This window comes from Tamandua tetradactyla, chromosome 1, assembly GCF_023851605.1.
Source record: "Tamandua tetradactyla isolate mTamTet1 chromosome 1, mTamTet1.pri, whole genome shotgun sequence".
Taxonomy (NCBI): domain Eukaryota; kingdom Metazoa; phylum Chordata; class Mammalia; order Pilosa; family Myrmecophagidae; genus Tamandua; species Tamandua tetradactyla.
In genome coordinates, this window is record NC_135327.1 from 152,697,764 (window position 1) to 152,715,328 (window position 17,565).

General features: G+C 40.7%; 1 protein-coding gene across 2 annotated transcripts in view; it reads left to right on the forward strand.

Moving 5' to 3' along the window:
- The window catches only part of LOC143642826 (uncharacterized), a 432,404-nt gene that overhangs the window by 204,786 nt on the left and 210,053 nt on the right, over positions 1-17,565 (forward strand). The window lies entirely within an intron of this gene.

Below are 17,565 nucleotides of genomic sequence, written 5' to 3' on the forward strand. Positions count from 1 at the left end.
AGACACTGCCAATACCTTCAGAGTGAGACAGGGTAAGAATTAGGGCCCTGGGTGACTGACGAACAAAGGGCAAATTCAGGCCTCAAGGAGAAATATATCTCCAAGAAGAGCAGCAACAAACAGCAGCTGGGGTCAAACGACCCCTCCTGAGTGAGTCATCTAAGATCAAGCATCTCTAAGGAGGAAGAAGGGGATGGTAGTGAAATAGTTAATAAAAATTTAAAAAGGAACAAAAATCACAGTGTGGGAACCTCATGCCTCTCACCTCTCTATTCTTGCAAGAGTGCCTGCATGTCTTCCATATGCATTCTTAATAAACTTTCTACACGCTTACTCAGTTTGAACTGTGCCCTTGAATTCTTTCTTGCAGCATGGCCAATGATCTAGACCCAAATCCAGCAACAAGAAGTGTTAGGGTTTCAAGTCATGAAAGCAATTTAATGGAGTTTATTTTACAACCCTATTAAACTGATAGAAAGAAAACATTTAGTGAAATTAAGAACAGACAAATATTAAAGTAAGGTCTCAATATTTTGGACTATTAGAAGAGAAAGACACCCTTTGTAAACATTCTGAATGATAGGCTGCTCTTGAGATCAGTCGGTCTTATTTTTCTTAACTACATGTGGTTATTTAAACAAGTTGTTCTCAAATCATTCCCAGAAGACATCCTTCACTTAATGAATTAATGAGACTTATTTATAATAAAGGACCTCTATTTAACATTTGTTAAAAATATATAAAAATAATTCTTGAATTGTCCAATATCTTCCCTTATAATTTTGTCTACACTATTAATTTAACAACCCCCTTTCATAATGCATAACTCAGGTTTAATTATCATAAATTTTGAATTAGTACAATCTAACTTAATGAAGTTTGTTTTTAAAATAGAATATTATAAAATAAAAATCATCTCCATAAAAACTGATGAAACATAGATTTCTAAAGAAACACATTTAGGCATAATACTTATTATTATAATAAGATGTCTTAATTTAGCTGGACTTGAGAGTCAGATATGCCAGCCATGGGGATTTAAGTACACCTTTCCTTCCAAGCATATACTGCATGCATGCATTCATTCAATAAGTATTAATGATGGCTCTGTGTGTCTGGCACAACTCTGAGCACAGAAGATACAGAAGTGGGCAAAAACGCAGACTCTCTTCACTAGAGTTTACACTTTAGTGGAGAGAGGCAGATAATAAACAAGATGAATAAATAAAGATAGTATGTTAATAAAAAAGGCTATGGAGAGAAATCAGATAAGCAAGGGCAATAGGAAGTGCATTTAGTGGGTTGTAATTTAGATAGGGTCCCCAGGAAAGCACTCAGCAGCAGGGTAGTATCTGAGCCAAAATTTGAAAGAGGTGATAAAGGAGTGGTGCTAAATCTTAGGGAAAGAACATTCCAGCAGAAGAAAGGGCAAGTACCAAGACCTTCAGACCCAAACTCACTTGGAATATTAGGGGCATAATTGGAGGTAGGGTTAATGATACGAAGAGGAACAACCAGATCATGTGTTACTTTGTAGACCTTTGTAAGGACCATGGCTTGGTTGCTTTGTTGCTCTGAAAGAATAATTGTGGGTAGTGACCTGGTCTGACTTTAACTTTAAAATATTCTAACTGATAGTCTGTATTTAGAATAGACTGAAGGGGAACAAGAGAATAACCAAAAAGATCAGTAGGAAGCTATTGTTATATAGCAGGCATGAGAGGAAGGTGACGTGGTCAGGGTGGAAATCGTGGGAGGCAAGAGAAGTGGTTGGATTCTGGTTATATTTTGAAGCTGGAGTGAACAGGATTTAGTTGATTTCTTGGATATGGGATATAAAAGTAAGAAAGGAGACCAGAATGACTCCATTTTAAAAAATAAACACCCTCACCTTACTGAATAGCAGCCATGTAGCTTCAGTGTGATTTACCTAATGTTCTGTTACAGGAATAGATATCTAGACCCATAGATTGGTTTGAGTAGTACAGTTCAAAGTGCATGTTAACTCTGGCAGTCCAATGGGTATAGGACTTGTATTAGCTAGGGTTCTCTAGAAAAAACAGAATGAACAGGAAATATTTGTAAATATAAAATTTATAAAAGTGTCTCATGTAACCTTGGGAACATAGAGTCCAAAATCTGTAGGGCAGGCTGTGAAGCTGAAAACTCCAATGGAGGGTCTGGATGAACTCCACAAGAGAGGCTCACCAGCTGAAGCAGGAAGGAAGAGACTGTCGCTTCTGAATCCTTCTTAAAAGCCTTCCAGTGATTAGATAAAATGTCACTCATTGCAGAAGACACCCCCCTTGGCTGATTACAAATGCAATCATCTGTGGATGCAGCCAAAGTGATCATGATTTAATTCTATGAAATGGCGTCATAGCAACAGCAGGCCAGCACTTGCACAGCCAGACAAACCACCTGGCCAAGTTGACACATGAACCTGACCATGACAGGACTTTTCCTGGGACTTCAGGGAAACATATGCACTCATTCTTGTTGATGTGGATATGATGAGGTTATTTTGCATTTATAAAGAAAGTTAGCCCAAGGATAAAGCTGACTTTATCAGAGGATGTTAGAACTGATAAATTTACAGAGAAATGGATTCAGATTCCCCAACAAACACAGTTTGTGGACTTAACAGATATATTAGCAGATAAATCACCATCAGTGTCTACATCAGCAAGAGTTGAATTTCAAGTACTTTGCAAACTGTATATATATCCCGACACAGTGCTTAAGAATTGTTGGTTACAATAATACTTGAAAGTATTATTATCATTGTTATTCTCATTTTAACAATGAATAAACTGAGACCCAGTAAGTTTAAATAACTTGCCATGGGTCAATTCAGCCAACAAGTAGAGGATTCTCAAAACAAGCTCATGATTTTTGAACTGCAGAGGCTTTAGATAATAACCATATTGCTTCTTGTGTATGGTACACTCACTTTATATAATAAGGATATAAAAAGAAGGAATATGATTATGATTGTTCTGACAATGAATCTGCTTAACAAACTACCCCAAAACTCAGTGACATAAATAACAAACATATTTTTCTCTCACAATTATATAAGTTGGGCATAATTGTGTGAGAAAAAAATGTTATTAGTATGACATTTAGTCTACTTAGTAGAGGGGGTCATCTTTATTCCCACTTTATCCTTTTGGTGGGTTGTCCACCTGTATAAAAATGCTATTCAATGAACACTTTGAAATGCATTTTAATGCAACCAATGTTTAGTGAATACTTATGTGAAAGGCATTCAGCTAATCCCTGTGATGAATACAAAGATAAAGAAGATGTGTTTCCTGTCTCCAAGGATTTTGAAAATCTAGGACATGTTAATTTTGATGCAGATTCAGATGTAAAGACCCAAATAGCAAAAACTTAAACAAGACAAAAGATTATTTCCTTTTCAGGTGAAAATCTAGTCCAAGTGGCTCAGGGTTGAAATGGTGAGTCCGAGATATCAGGGTCCAGGCTACTTCTATGTGGTTGTGTCATCATTCCTGGGGGTTTGCCCTTATCTCCATGGACCAAGATTTCTCACAAGCACTACCACATTCTCAGTGATAGAAGCTCGAAGAAGTCATGGAAGGAGAACACATCACTTTCTTCAAAGTCATTGTAGCATGTCTGTAGACGATGCTACAACATAGGTTTTGCAGAAATAGCCTATGCCTGGCCATTTTCAACAACTACTGCCAACATAAGATAAAGGCAACAAAGTTATCTTTTGTTTTTCATCTAATTCTAAATCATAAGTCTTAGGAAAAGAAAATTATGCTGAAAATTTAACTATGCTCTTTAAGGGCCCTTCCAGCTCTAAAATTTAATGACTGTATAGTATCAGTTTCTAAAGACTTCAGCACATGGTGAATCTATCTTAGATACCAACCCAGGAGATTTTCTTACTAAAGTATCAATATGTGGCAGTTCTGTGGCATAGAATCAAAAATAGTGAAATATGATTAAGCTTCACTGTTTTTCATAGCATGCTTCCTGGAAAAGGATCATCTCTCTATTGTGCAGTATAATGAACAATTGAAAATCATACTGTTTGCAAACTCTCTGATTTAGAATTCTAAACTGAATTTGTGCTATAAATTGCTGTTAATATGCAAAAATCTTGACGATGCATTTATAGAACAACCAATTAAGAGGGCGCATTTAAATCTATTTCTTAGAATAATACTTAGAGTTAGGCTGAGCTTATTTTCATCCTACAGAGAGAAAGTAAGTACTGAAAGATTTTTCACATTCCTAGCTTGGACATTGAGTACCAATGAGGCCTCCATTCATTCCTTCATTTATTTTCTCATATTTATGATATCTTCGAGGGCTCCTTTGAGGTAGGCACTCTATTAAATACTGTCATGGTTAGGGACAGGTGTCAACTTGGCCAAGTTGTGGTACCTGTTCATCTGATTGGACAACCGCTGGCCTGTCTGTTGCAATGAGGACATTTCATAGGATTAGGTCATGATCACATCAGCTACAGCCACAGCTGATTCCATTTGTAATCAGCCAAGGGGGAGTGTCTTCTGCAATTAGTGATGCTAAATGCAATCATGGGAAGCCTTTTAAGGAGGACACAGAGGAGACAGATTCCATTCCTGCTTTGGCTGGTGAGCCTCTCCTGTGGAGTTCATCCAGGCCATCCATTGGAGTCATCGGCTTCACACCCTGCCCTGTGGATTTTGGACTCTGCATTCCTACGGTCACGTGAGACACTTTCATAAATTTTATATTTGCAAGTGTTCCCTGTTGGTTCTGTTTCTCTAGAGAACCCTAACTAATACATCTTGGTACCAGGAGTGGTTCTTAAGGAACAGAATCTTAAAAATGGGTTTTTATGAATGGTTTTCTACTCTGACTGGACTCAGAGACACTAAGGACTCTGATTCCTGTAATCAGAATGACACTCCCAATCCATGGACTGAGTTGGCAAAGGAGATAGTCAAAATATCATCATTCGATTCTCCTAATGCTTCGCTTGTATGAAGCCAGACTCTGGGGGATAATGTTTTTGACACCTTTACAGAGTTTTGTAGAAATAAAAGTTATAGAGATGTTGGTTGGCTGTTGTTAGATACACTGTCTACATTAAAGGTGAAAGGGATGGGCTTACGGCTTCAAACGAGAAGCTTAAGCGCCGTCTGAAAGATGTAGAGGTTTCTATGAGTATCCTGAAGGAAAATTTTATTTCCTGTAGCCGTAGACTTGAGATCTCTGAAAATCAGACTCAGAATCTTATTGTTAGAGTAGCAACTTTACAACGTAAACTGAAATCTCAGTCTTGCATGGTGTCTGCCGTTAAAGTGAGGGCATTGATTGGAAAGGAGTGGGACCCTGAAAAATGGGATGGTGACATATGGATTGATAATGATGTTGGGGGTGAGGTTGAAACCCTAGACCATGCTGAGCCTTCTTTAGATAACCCTGTAATAGTCTGCCCTGAGGACATAGCCGCCCCACCTCCAGCCTGCCTTGAGGAATTGGCCACCCAACCTTCTCCTGAAGGGATTAGCCCCAGAGTTATTAATCCTGTTTCACCAGATGAAACTGCAAATGAAAGCCCTGAAGAAAATGGCTTGGAAGATATTTCTAATTCTTTTCATGACCCACCCCCACCACCCCTCATTTCTTCTAGACCTATAACTAGACTAAAGTCCCAACAGGCCCCTAAAGGTGAGGTACAAAGTATCACACATGAGGAGGTACGTTATACTCCAAAAGAACTGTGTGAGTTTTCCAATTTATATAGACAGAAATCAGGGGAATATGTGTGGCAATGGATTTTAAGAGTGTGGGATAATGGTGGGAGGAATATAAGGCTGGATCAGGCTGAATTTATTGATATGGGCCCACTAAGCAGAGATTCTGCATTCAATGTTATAGCTAGAGCAGTTAGAAAAGGTGTTAACAGCTTGTTTGGGTGGTTGGTTGAAACATGGATCAAAAGGTGGCCAACATTACCTGAGGTTGAAATGCCAGAACTGCCCTGGTATAATGTAGATGAGGGGATCCAGAGGCTTAGAGAGATTGGGATGTTAGAGTGGATTTATCATGCAAAGCCTGCTCTTACACCCCAGGAATGTCCAGAGGATGCACCTTTTACCAGAACAGTGAGAAATAAGTTTGTGAGACTAGCACCATCATCCCTCAAGAGCTCTGTGGTTGCACTTCTCTGTAGGTCAGATATTACTGTAGGAACTGCTGTCACTGAGCTGGAATCCTTAAACACAATGGGGATGACAGGATCCCGAGTTGGCAGAAGCCAGGTGGCAGCACTTAATCACCAAAGACAGGGTAGACAGGTGAGTATTATAATAGACAACAAACTCAAAGGAGGCATCAAAATTATATGACACGCAGAGATTTGTGGCATTGGCTAGTAAATCATGGGGTGCCTAGAAATACAATAGAAGGGCAGTCTACTAAATTCTTGTTGGAGCTGTATAAACAAAAGCGTTCTAGGTCAAGTGAACAGAAGTCAAACCTGAATTACAAAAACACAGAGTCACGGCCCCTTAATCAATTTCCAGACTTGAAACAGTTTACAGACCCTGAGCCCCTTGAATGAAGGGAAGGCCAGGTCCCTATGGGGGAGAAACCTGTTACACTGCCACAGATTTATACTGTTAACCTTCCTCTAAGTCTTCCCCAAGGAGACCGACGACCTTTTACCAGGGTAACTGTGCATTGGGAAGAAGGAAATGATCAGATATTTCGGGGATTATTAGACACTGGTTCAGAAGTGACATTAATTCCAGGGGACCCAAAACGTCACTCTGGACAACCAGTCAGGGTGGGGGCTTATGGAGGCCAGGTGATCAATGGAGTTTTAGCTCAGGTCCATCTCACAGTGGGTCCAGTGGGCCCCCGGACCCATCCTGTAGTTATTTCCCCAGTTCCGGAATGTATAATTGGCATAGACATACTGAGCAACTGGCAGAATCCCCACGTTGGTTCTCTAACTCGTGCGTTGAGGGCTATTATGGTGGGAAAGGCCAAGTGGAAGCCACTAGAACTGCCCCTACCAAGCAAAATAGTAAATCAAAAGCAATACCGTATTCCTGGAGGGATTGCAGAGATTACTGCCACTCTTAAGGACTTGAAAGATGCAGGGGTGGTGATTCCCACTACATCCCTGTTCAACTCTCCTATTTGGCCTGTGCAGAAAACAGATGGGTCTTGGAGAATGACAGTGGATTATCGTAAACTCAACCAGGTGGTAACTCCAATTGCAGCTGCTGTTCCAGATGTAGTATCATTGCTTGAGCAAATCAATACATCCCTTGGTACCTGGTATGCAGCTATTGATCTGGCAAATGCTTTTTTCTCAATAGCTGTTAGTAAGGACCACCAGAAACAGTTTGCTTTCAGCTGGCAAGGTCAGCAGTATACTTTCACTGTCCTACCTCAGGGGTATATCAACTCTCCAGCCCTATGTCATAATCTTGTTCGCAGAGACCTTGATCGTTTCTCCCTCCCACAAGACATCACACTGGTCCATTATATTGATGATATCATGTTGATTGGACCTAGTGAGCAAGAAGTAGCAACTACTCTAGATTTACTGGTAAGGCATTTGCGTGTCAGAGGATGGGAGATAAATCCAACAAAAATACAGGGGCCTTCCACCTCAGTAAAATTTCTAGGTGTCCAGTGGTGTGGGGCATGTCGAGATATCCCTTCTAAGGTGAAGGATAAATTGCTGCATCTGGTCCCTACCACAACCAAAAAAGAGGCACAATGCCTAGTTGGTCTGTTTGGATTTTGATGACAACATATTCCTCATTTGGGTGTGCTACTCCGGCCCATTTATCGAGTGACCAGAAAAGCTGCTAATTTTGAGTGGGGACCTGAACAAGAGGAGGCTCTGCGACAGGTCCAGGCTGCGGTGCAAGCTGCTCTGCCACTTGGGCCATATGATCCAGCAGATCCAATGGTGCTGGAAGTGTCAGTGGCAAATAGAGATGCTGTCTGGAGCCTTTGGCAGGCCCCTATAGGAGAATCACAACGCAGACCCTTAGGATTTTGGAGCAAAGCCTTACCATCTGCTGCAGATAACTACTCTCCTTTCGAGAAACAGCTTTTGGCTTGCTACTGGGCCTTAGTAGAGACTGAATGCTTAACCATGGGCCACCAAGTTACCATGAGACCCGAGTTGCCTATCATGAGTTGGATGTTATCTGACCCACCAAGCCATAAAGCTGGGCGTGCACAGCAGCACTCTATTGTAAAGTGGAAATGGTATATACGAGATAGAGCCAGAGCAGGTAAGTTACAGGAAGTAACAAGTAAGTTACAGGAAGGCACAAGTAAGTTACAGGAAGAAGTGGCACAAATGCCCACGGTTTCCACTCCTGCTGCCACATTACCTTCTCTTTCCCAGACCAGAGCCATGGCCTCTTGGGGAGTTCCTTACAGTGAATTGACTGAGGAAGAGAAAACTCAGGCCTGGTTTACAGATGGTTCAGCACGATATGCAGGTACCACCCAAAAGTGGTCAGCTGCAGCATTACAACCCCTTTCTGGGGTGTCCTTGAAGGACAGTGGTGAGGGGAAATCCTCCCAGTGGGCAGAACTTTGAGCAGTGCACCTGGTTGTTCATTTTGCTTGGAAGGAAAACTGGCCAGAGGTGCGTTTGTATACTGACTCATGGGCTGTTGCTAATGGTTTGGCTGGATGGTCAGGGACTTGGAAAGACCTTAATTGGAAAATTGGTGACAAAGAGGTCTGGGGAAGAAGTATGTGGATAGACCTTTCTGAGTGGGCAAAAAACATGAAGATATTTGTGTCCCATGTGAATGCACACCAGAGGGTGACTTCAGCAGAGGAACATCTTAATAATCAAGTGGATAAGATGACCCGTTTTATGGATACCAGTCAGCCTCTTTCCCCAGCAACTCCTGTTGTTGCCCAATGGGCTCATGGACAAAGTGGTCATGGTGGTAGGGATGGAGGTTATGCATGGGCTCAGCAACATGGACTTCCACTCACCAAGGCTGACCTGGCTACAGCCACTGCTGAGTGCCCAATCTGCCAGCAGCAGAGACCCACACTCGGCCCCCGATATGGCACCATTCCCTGAGGTGACCAGCCAGCTACATGGTGGCAGGTTGATTACATTGGACCACTCCCTTCATGGAAGGAGCAGGAATTTGTTCTAACTGGAATAGACGCATACTCTGGATATGGGTTTGCTTTCCCTGCATGCAATGCTTCTGCCAAAACTGTGGACTTACAGAATGCCTTATCCATTGTCATGGTGTTCCATATAGCATTGCATCAGATCAAGGAACACACTTCACAGCAAATGAAGTGCGGGAATGGGCACATGCTCATGGAATTCTCTGGTCTTACCATGTTCCCCATCATCCAGAAGCAGCTGGATTGATAGAACGGTGGAATGGCCTTTTGAAAACTCAATTACGGTGCCAACTAGGTGGCAAAAACTTGAAAGGCTGGGGTAATGTTCTCCAGGAAGCTGTGTATGCTCTGAATCAGCGTCCGCTGTATGGTGCTGTTTCTCCCATAGCCAGGATCCATGGGTCCAGGAACCAAGGGGTGGATATGGGTGTGGTGCCACTCACTATTACTCCTAGTGATCCACTAGGAAAATTTTTGCTTCCTGTCCCTGCTACCCTGAGTTCTGCTGGTCTACAGGTTTTAGTTCCAAAATGGGGTATGCTTTCTCCAGGAGAAACAACAGCGATACCACTGAACTGGAAGTTAAGATTGCCACCTGGTCACTTTGGGCTACTTATGCCTCTGGATCAACACACCAAGAAGGGGATTACATTATTGTCTGGGGTAATTGACCCTAACTATCAGAAGGAAGTAGGACTGGAACTACATAATGGAGGTAAAGAAGAGTTTTCTTGGAATATAGGAGATCCCCTGGGGCGTCTATTAGTACTACCATGCCCTGTGATTAAAATCAATGGAAAACTGCAACAACACAATCCAGGCAGGACCACTAATGGCTCTGAGACTTCAGGAATGAAGGTTTGGGTCACCCCACCAGGCAAAGAACCACGGCAAGCTGAAGTGCTTGCTGAGGGGAAAGGGAACATGGAATGGGTAGTGGAAGAAGGTAGTGATAAATATGAACTTCGACCACGTGATCAGTTACAGAAACAAGGACTGTAATGCTGTTTTGTTCATGTTATACTATTTAAGTTGTAAGATATCAAGTGCCGCGGTCCAGCCACAGCAGAGGGAACGGGCTTGAAGGTGTGGAGGGTCGTCGGCGCGAGAAGAACACCAAGAGACAGCTTAGAGAATTTTCTTCTGAGAAGAGTTGCTTAGATTTATTTTTGCTTAACTGATTTTATACCTTTATTTTTGGCAAGGAAACAGGTATCACAGAATCATGGTTGTGTCATGGCTTACGTTTTAGGTAAAGTTACAGGTTTAGGGAAGCAAAGCGAAAGTACACGTTTTGATTTTCTTAGGAACACTTACACAAGATTTTAATAGCAGCAAGATATTGGCTTAAACCACAGACATTGTGTTTGCAGTTTTCTGAGTTTAGACTTTCTTTTCCTATTATTCTACAGGTGAGGCAATATGTCAAGACCTATTTTAATCTGGTTAAAGGTTAGCTTGTTTTGATTAAAAGGTTACATTGTTTACTTAGATTTTTTATTGTTTTATAGTAATGGACCGGTGCCGTGGTGGGGGAGTAAATTTTCAGGATGGCTCAATGCAGGGTTTTTTAATTGTAAGTGTTTACTTTCTATGGGGTACTTTTCTGTGACTTGTTCTAAAAGCACTTCTGCCTGCTGTATCTGCAGCATGACTTGCTTAATGGGGGCGTCCCAAACTAATTTTTTCCAAACAGCCATTAACAAGGTTTTGCAATTTGTACAATTTGTATCATTTTTTCCAATTCTTTTGCTTTCTGATTCGTTTTGATATAATGCTTGGAGCACAACCAGCAACAAGAAACACACAATTAGTGTCGTTAATCCCAGTATTTTTCTATTACACCATTTTATGCTTCGTCCTCTTTTGGGGCGTTGAAGGCCTTGCCACCGCCCTTCCTTCCAGGGAACTGTGTCAAACCGGGGAGGAAAAAGAGGACGCGGCATTTCCCCCTTTATTTTTAAAATTTTTTTTTGCTGGACTCTCTCGATTTGCTTGATAGATGCCTTTATGGTTTTGATTGCTGTGGGAAAGCAAAAAATAATAATTAATATTATAGTCACAGTAAGGCCGAAGTTTACTACATTGGGCCATCCAATCATTGGGTTAAGATTTTGTAAGGAGGACCAAAGACTGTTTGCTAGGGTTTCATGTTCTGTTATATGTGCCTTACTTATGTCAGTTATTTGTTGTTGTAAAGCTAGAATATCTGGTGCTAGTTGAGTGTTATGCCATATTCCTTGTAAATGGGTTTTTACTTTTTCCCATGACTGCTCTGTTTCATTATAGGGCGCTGGGGTAATACATATCCATTTATAATTAACATGACACCGGGTGGTAAGTTGGGTTTTTAGATTTTGAATCTGGTTTCTTAAATAAATAACTGTATCTTCTAAGGCGTCTACTCTAGTCTCTAAGTTTCTATCTAATTTTTCTTGTAGGGTTAAAGCTAAAGAAATATTATGAGTTAGAGTATTTACATGATGAGCAGTTTGTTGATTTTGAATGAGGGCTGTAGTTGATATAGCTAAAGAAGCAATAATGCTAATTAGAGCGGTAATTCCTAAAATTAACGTAGCTACAAAACGCTTAGGTCTCATTAAGTTGTTCAGCCCTTCCATAACTTGATAGCCAACATCATCAAACTATGGTTCATTTAACTTAACAGGTAATAAGACATAAGAAGGTTGATGCACAATAAGAAAAGTAGTATAATTTTTTGGCAAGCCAGAATTAATACAATTAGTAAGGAGACAGTTAGTGCACGTGATATGATAGGCATTATTCATTTGTGTGATATTAAACATGTGAGTCTTTCTTACTAGAATAGCATGAGGTGCATTTACACATGTACGAATGCCGTAAGGAACAGGGGTTGAACTAGATGGGCGATATAACAACACCATATTAGTAGCAGCAAGCAGACGAAATAAGTTATTATATAAACCAGTTCGATTATGGGATGAAGCACTACTTTGATAAATGGGGGTCACTAATCTTGGGGTGAACCACCGTGTAAGGGGTTCCCCATCTGTAGGTAGACTCTTGTTATAAGTATATTTGTCTGTATTATTTATAATATATGCAGTATAATTATAATTAGGTGAGGAGACTGAAAAATCATAAATAGTAAGGTTACTTTTTACAGGGTGATATATGTTTGCTTTATGCAAAAAGCCACACTCAAGCCATCGGGGATAGCCTGTAGAGTGAATATTTTTCCAATAGATGTCTTTTTTAGGATATTTTTCTGTACAAGACTCAATCAAAGAGTTAAAATTTGAGGAAAGGTTTACATAACTTTCATTGTAGGTATGGTACCCAAGAGAAATCATGTTAAGCCCCCAGATGCTTCTTTTAGTTCCTTTATGACTTGGGGAATCAGTATAATATGACCGATAATTGATAGGCAAACAGCCAGGAGGAGGAGTCCCGGTTATTACAAAGCATAGAGGGGCTTCATCAGCATATCCGGTAAAATTAACATTATCAGTACTTTTAAAAGGAATGAGTGAACTAGGGAGTCCTCCCATAAGATTGGTATTATTAGTAAAGACCTTTAAGTTTTTATCCCCCCACGCAGTGGGGTGGAAAAGTGGTGGGTTAGGTATATAAGCCCAATATGATTTATTTACAGAAGAACCAGATACCTGACAGGAAAGAAGTGCAATCATAGCCAAAAACAGGTGAATAGGAGTAGGAGTTTTTCCGGTTATTAGGACTACCGTTTCTGCGTCAGCAGTAAGCTTTTTTATCTGCCCCCAAGTGGGCAGACTAGCTTGTCTGGTAGATTGAGCCTGCGGGGTAGAAGAGAGAGATAAATCTTCCATTCCAGGCACAAGATCTTCATCCATATTCTCCTGGGGGTAAGATGACGGGTTCTTCCACTGCGGAGGAAGAGGGGCTCTCCTCTTGTTCCCTCTCCGGGATGGGCGCCGATATGGGCCGAATGAGCCTATCGGGAATCCAGACTGGGGTTTCTGCATCCTGTGGGAAAATACAAGCATATCCTCGTCCGGATGTTAGTAACACATCAGGACCTTTCCATTGTCCAGTTAGCACATCCTTCCATTTTACTAAAATTTGAGGCTGTATAACTTTATTCCAATGTCTACTCATTGGAGTCTCACCTTTTTCATTTGCATTTAAGTGATTAATGACAAAAAGACTGTGATTAATGATGTGATGAGGCGATAAGTACTTACTTTCACTATCTTGCAGTTTAGTAATTTGGTGCTTTAATGTTTGGTGGGCTCTTTCCACCACCGCTTGACCTTGGGGATTATAGGGTATTCCAGTAGTATGTTTGATATGAAACTGATGACAAAATTGTTCAAAGCCTTTTGAGACATATGCAGGGGCATTGTCTGTTTTTATATGTTGAGGTTTTCCCATATAAGCCATAGATTGTATAACATGTTGTTTTAAAGCCTCTCCTGTTCGTGCGGAGGCAAACAGAACATGTGAGTAAGTATCAATAGTAACATGTACAAAAGCTAACTTTCCAAATTCTTTAATATGAGTTACATCCATTTGCCATAAAGCATTGGGTTTTAAACCCTTAGGGTTTACTCCAGTATGCAACTGTGGCAGGTGAGTTATACAAATAGGACACTGTTTAATGATTTGTCTAGCCTGTTCCCGAGTGATTTTAAATTGTAACTTTAATGCTGTAGCATTTTGATGATGCAGTTTATGTGCATCTTGAGCTTGACTAACAGGAGTTTGTACTGGAAAGGCAACATAGTTAGTAAATTGGTCAGCTTTAGCATTATCTTCTGTTAATGGTCCTGGCAAATTACTATGACTTATGATATGTGCTATAAAAAAGGGAAACTGTCTCTGGTGGATGAGTTGCTGTAATGTTAAAAGATAGTGACTAACAGTAGAATTTTCAGAAATATAAGCTGTCTCAATAACAGGAAATAAATTTGCCACATAAAGAGAGTCTGTGTATAAATTAAAGGCCTGAGGGAACAAATTAAAGACTTCTATCACTACCAATAATTCAACTTTTTGGGCTGATTTTTCTTTTGTCTGTATTTGTTTTTGAAGTTTTTTGGAATATATAGCAGCCGTCCCTTTAGCAGACCCGTCAGTGAAAATTAATTCTGCTGGGGGGATAGGGGTTGAACACAACACCTTTGTGGAAATATAACGGGGTGTTTTTGTATAAATTGCAGTATAGAATCCGAGGGAAAATGATGTTTAATTTCCCCTGTAAATTCAGTTAAATTTATCATCCACAAGCTTGCGGCTTTAAACGTGGCCTAGGTTTCTTTTTCCTTTTTATTTCAGGTGCCGAAGCACTGAAGAAGGAACTGACATTGTTATGTTCATATTGAGCCGCTATTCTTTCCAATTTATTTACTTCAAAAGGATTAAGTTTATCCTCTTTTTCTGACTCTGCTTCACTTTCACTTTCTGAGGAGCTAGAATGGTCTTTCTGTATATTATAAGCAGGAGGCCTCTCTATACTGGTATAACTGCCTGTTTTAGCCATAGCTGTAACTAATGGTTTCTCTTTTTCAGTTGCCACTTCCCTGGCCATGCAAATAGCCTCATGTGTTGGGTCAAAACTATCTTTAAGGACATTCCATAGGGCAAAAGCATCAATAGGGACTCCATCTGGCCCATTTTTAGTATAATATTCTTTCATTTGTTTTCCTACTTTTTGCCAAGTATCTAAGTTAACAGTCCCTTCTTCTGGGAACCAGGGAGAAACATTTTGCACAAAAGAAAAAAATTCTCTAAGCTGTCTGCTGGTAACATTTATACCTCTTTTTTTCAACATATGCTTTGTTATATCTACAAACAAGGAGCGTTCCTTAGACTCCGTATGTCCCATGATTACTCGCTCTATCCGTACTTCCCAAGTACCTGACCGTAGCCAGAGGCTTGCAGTGCCTTATAGCGAGAGCCTTATACCCTCCCGTAAAAGAGAAAGCTTACCTTCAAGTCCCTGTTCGGGTGCCACTTGCCGCGGTCCAGCCGCAGCAGAGGGAACGGGCTTGAAGGTGTGGAGGGTCGTCGGCGCGAGAAGAACACCAAGAGACAGCTTAGAGAATTTTCTTCTGAGAAGAGTTGCTTAGATTTATTTTTGCTTAACTGATTTTATACCCTTATTTTTGGCAAGGAAACAGGTATCACAGAATCATGGTTGTGTCATGGCTTACGTTTTAGGTAAAGTTACAGGTTTAGGGAAGCAAAGCGAAAGTACACGTTTTGATTTTCTTAGGAACACTTACACAAGATTTTAATAGCAGCAAGATATTGGCTTAAACCACAGACATTGTGTTTGCAGTTTTCTGAGTTTAGACTTTCTTTTCCTATTATTCTACAGGTGAGGCAATATGTCAAGACCTATTTTAATCTGGTTAAAGGTTAGCTTGTTTTGATTAAAAGGTTACATTGTTTACTTAGATTTTTTATTGTTTTATAGCAATGGACCGGTGCCGTGGTGGGGGAGTAAATTTCCAGGATGGCTCAATGCAGGGTTTTTTAATTGTAAGTGTTTACTTTCTATGGGGTACTTTTCTGTGACTTGTTCTAAAAGCACTTCTGCCTGCTGTATCTGCAGCATGACTTGCTTAATGGGGGCGTCCCAAACTAATTTTTTCCAAACAGCCATTAACAAGGTTTTGCAATTTGTACAATTTGTATCATTTTTTCCAATTCTTTTGCTTTCTGATTCGTTTTGATATAATGCTTGGAGCACAACCAGCAACAAGAAACACACAATTAGTGTCGTTAATCCCAGTATTTTTCTATTACACCATTTTATGCCTCGTCCTCTTTTGGGGCGTTGAAGGCCTTGCCACCGCCCTTCCTTCCAGGGAACTGTGTCAAACCGGGGAGGAAAAAGAGGACGCGGCAATCAAGTTTAAGAATGAATGTTGCCCAGGGATTTGCACCCTATTCTGGAGAGATTTAATGTGTTTCCAGTCGTATGCAGGACGGTTGAGTATTGTCAGGTAAAAGAAAAAATGTGTGCTTATTTGTTTTCATTTGGAGATTGAGTGTGGTATAAGGTGATATATATATATGTGTATATATAGGTGCCAAGTTGACAAGGGGTGGACTGTCATGGTTAGGGACAGGTGTCAACTTGGCCAAGTTGTGGTACCTGTTCATCTGATTGGGCAAGCGCTGGCCTGTCTGTTGCAATGAGGACATTTCATAGGATTAGGTCATGATCATGTCAGCTACATCCACAGCTGATTCCATTTGTAATCAGCCAAAGGGGAGTGTCTTCTGCAATTAGTGATGCTAAATGCAATCATGGGAAGCCTTTTAAGGAGGACTCAGAGGAGACAGGTTCCATTCCTGCTTTGGCTGGTGAGCCTCTCCTGTGGAGTTCATCCAGGCCATCCATCGGAGTCATCGGCTTCGCAGCCTGCCCTGTGGATTTTGGACTCTGCATTCCTATGGTCACGTGAGACACTTTCATAAATTTTATATTTGCAAGTGTTCCCTGTTGATTCTGTTTCTCTAGAGAACCCTAACTAATACAAATACCAATAACATATAGACGAAATTAACAATCCCTGAACATAAGGTGGTTGTAGTGTGGTAGGACTCAGAAACTAAAGTAAACAATAAGTACAATATGATCATTACTGTAATGAGAATATGGACAAAACGTAGTGAGAACATAGGCAATGGAGAATCTAATTGTACTGGAGAATATTAGGGGAGACTTCACTGAAAAAATAAGGCAGAACACTTGACCAACCTCTTAAAGGAGAAGTGGGCATTTGCTAGTCATCTGTCAGGGGCTGATGGTTGAGTAGAGAGGGCTGATCTTTTAAAACGTGTGGAGTAGCATGCTCACAGTTTAGAAAAATGCCATTGGAATGTTTTAAGATGAACCAAAGGATTTATTCACATTTCAGAAATTCAAATGTAGCATGACTGTGGAAGGAAGAGCTAGAGAGGACAAGATTTATTCATACTTTCTTTATTCTACAAATACTCATAGAGAATGAGCACTGTGTGTGAAGGTCTGTCTAGTGGTGTTCTAGTTTGCTAGCTGCCAGAATGCAACACACCAGAGACGGATTGGTTTTTAATAAAAGGGGATTTATTTTATTAGTTCTTCAGAGGAAAGGCAGCTAACTTTCCACTGAGGCTCTTTCTTACATGGAAGGCACAGGATGGTCTCTGCTAGTCTTCTATCCAGGCCCCTGAGTTCCAACAACTTTCCCTGGGGTGACTTCTTTCTGCATCTCCAAAGGCCTGGGCTGAGCTGCAAGTGCTGTGATGAGGAATGCAGAGCTGCTTAGGCTGTGCTATGTTGTGCTCTCTCATTTAAGCACCAGCCAATTAAGTCAAATGTCACTCATTGCAGCAGACACGCCTCCTAGCTGACTGCAGATGTAATTGGCAACAGATGAG